Source organism: Petaurus breviceps, unplaced genomic scaffold, assembly GCF_028583685.1.
Source record: "Petaurus breviceps papuanus isolate PSGF00001 unplaced genomic scaffold, PetGlider_PUasm1.0 90925, whole genome shotgun sequence".
Taxonomy (NCBI): Eukaryota; Metazoa; Chordata; class Mammalia; order Diprotodontia; family Petauridae; genus Petaurus; species Petaurus breviceps.
The window spans coordinates 17,187,050-17,190,082 of NW_027187380.1; positions in this window are offsets into that span (position 1 = coordinate 17,187,050).

Genomic DNA, 3,033 nt, shown 5'->3' on the forward strand with positions numbered 1-3,033 from the left:
CCTACATGGAAAAACAATAATTGTAACTTATGAAACTTTTCTTAGTAGTTTAAGGGAATAGAAATATATATATGTGTGTGTGTGTGTGTGTGTGTGTGTGTGTGTGTGTGTGTGTGTGTGTGTGTGTGTGTGTGTGGGTGTGTGTGTGTGTGTGTGTGTGTGTGTGTGTGTGTGTGTGTGTGTGTGTGTGTGTGTGTGTGTGTGTGTGTGTGTGCATTGGGGGAGCAGGGAAGCACACGGGAAGAACAGATAACAACTACAGATGGAAACAATAACTAAATCAGTTGAGGTTATTTTTCCAAAGATTTTCCATCTAATCAGCAAAAACGATCTGCTCAAGGTGGTGGGGAAGAGCCTGCCAAACTTCTGATTCAGTCAGTCACTCCTCCCCCTTACCTCATTAAATCCAAGTTCACCTTGAGACACTGAAGATGAGATAATGCCCTCGGGAACTCTGGGTAGGTGGGGAATCTTTTCTCTTGCCAGGGCATTAGCCTAGTATTTATAGTGGTACTGAAGGGTAACTGAAATTGGGCTTAATGGAATGTAAATACTTCCCCATGGGCTAACTGGAGTTCTTGGACAATCATGTCAAAGGACACCTTTAATGTGGATTGTGATGCTGACTTCTGGAAAGAGATGGTAAAATGATCAACATATGCAGGAATCCTTGCCATGGGCAAGGGCTCATGACCAAGGGGTCAGTTTCTCAACAACCAGCAAGTATTTGCAGAGAGGGTCTTTTGTCTCTAAAGGCAAAGGAGTAGTATTAATGTACCCTTGTGGATTAGTCTCGCAATTTCTCAATTCTAGAAAAAGAGTCTTTTCACTTTGTGAGATAGTAACAATGATAACTTTCCCTTTGAAATGATAACCTGCTTTCTCTTAAGCCCTGTATCTTTGAGGTATTGGGCCAGTGGACCTGTGCTTATTTGCAAGTCTGAATCAGCAACTACTTTGAGTTTGAAGAATAGCACTGAAAGTTAGTTTTCAGTTTGTTCTTCTGAAATTTGAAACTCTCCAGAAGGGTAATAGATTCCCCTTGTAATCACAGGGCATTGGTTTGGCAGTGACCTTTAAGAAGTGGGAAGGACACCTTGGCAGAACCAATTCGTTTTTACTTTTTGCTTTTTGGAGGGAGTAAGGCAGGGCAATTGGGGTTAGTGACTTGCCCAAGGTCACACGACTAATAAGTGTTAAGTGTCTGAGGTCAGATTTGAACTCAGGTCCTTCTGACTCCACTGCTGGTGCTCTATTCACTGTGCCACCTACCTGCCCCTCTTTCTCCACTTTAATACATCCTTCACACTGTTACTTGACCAATGATCATCTTCATGCACATGACTCCTGCTCAGAACCCTTCTATGTTACCTCTTGTCTACACAGTAACATTTAGACTACTCTGCCTGGCATTCAGGGTCCTTCACAATCTGTCACCATCTATCTTTTAACTCTTTTCTTATACTACTTTCTTTGACATACTCTATACCCTCAAAGGGAGGGATGGAAGTTGGGAGGAAGGAAGGAAGGAAATAAGAAGGAAGTATTGAAGCATGAAAGGGAGGAAGGGAGGAAAAGGAAGGAAGAAGGAAGTAAGGAAGAGAGGGAGAAAGAAAGAAAGGAAGGAAAGGAAAGAGTAAGTCATGGAAGAACATGTGCATGGAGATTGCAGTGCAATTAAGAAAGTCAATCAACATTTATTTCTACCTCTTTATGTGTGGGAAATAATTGTCTTTGTGACTTGCTTCACATAGTGAAAAGTAGCCATCAGAATGAGCCCAGGTTCCCAGAGCCTGGCAGAAACCAAGGAGAAAGTCTAAAGGGAATCCCTCATTCAATAGAAAGAGAACAGAATAAAATTTATTTTCTATTTTCTCTAAGTACCTTATTTGTCACCCTTAGTATGACTTCATTTCTATGAATGTCATTTTCTCTGATGTCCTAAAGAAAGCAAAACACCATACATATGAGTCCCAGAGATTTACATAGTGTCCTCTCTTAGTCCAGCCCCTTCCATAATCTCTCATTTCCCTGATGTCATGTTTGTTATACTGTCCAATAATTAATATAAGAAGACATTGGCTGGAAGGGCAGACTCTACTGTTGGAGTGGGAGAGATTTCTACTCCTTGTCAAGATTAACAAAGGTTTTAGTATCAGGAAATGTAAAGGCATGGTAAAGGGTCTTCATGTAGATTGAGGACACACAGAGGTGTCTGATCAATCCTCTGGGATAAAGCATTTTAGTACCTTGTCTGGGCCACCATCTCAAGTGGCAAATTTTCTACCTTCTACTCATAAGGTCACATATCTGGTCCAGTAGTAATTAGATATAGGTTCAGATTTGGCAGTGAATGGGTCTAACTCTATGTAAGTCACTTCACTGATAATTAAGATCTTTGCGTCTCTGTTTAGAAACAGTTGAGATGTATCCAAAGGATTATGGTATCCATAAGTATGATCCAAACTCTTTATTTATAGATCTCTAGAGTTAGTTACACTATCAGAGTGTGTCTTACTGGAAGGAGCACTAGACTGTAGAGCCATGATTTTTTGAGTCATTTTTCAGCCATGTTGACTCTTTGTGACCCCATTTGGGGTTTTCTTGACAGATATTCTAGAGTGGTTTGCCATTTCCTTCTTCAGTTCAGTTGACAGATGAGGAAACTGAGTCAGACAGGGTGAAGTGACTTACCCAGAGTCACACAACTAGCAAGTGTCTGCAGCCATATTTGAAGTCAGGAAGATCAGTCTTCCTGACTGATCACAACAGCATGTTGTATCTGGAAGGAGGCTGGGAGGGAGGTTATTGAACTTCCTTCCCTTTGTAGTTTTTGTCCTAGGTGAAAAAGAATGCGTAGTTATGACTCTATTGGATTAGAAGTCAGGATACCTGAGTCCAGGTTCTAGCCCTGTCACCTTGGGCAAGTCACCACCTCAGTGTGGGCCTTAGTTTTCTTGTCTGTAAAATCAGAGAAATGGACGAATTGATCTCTAGGGTCCTCTACTTTGCTGACATTCTATTATTTCAATT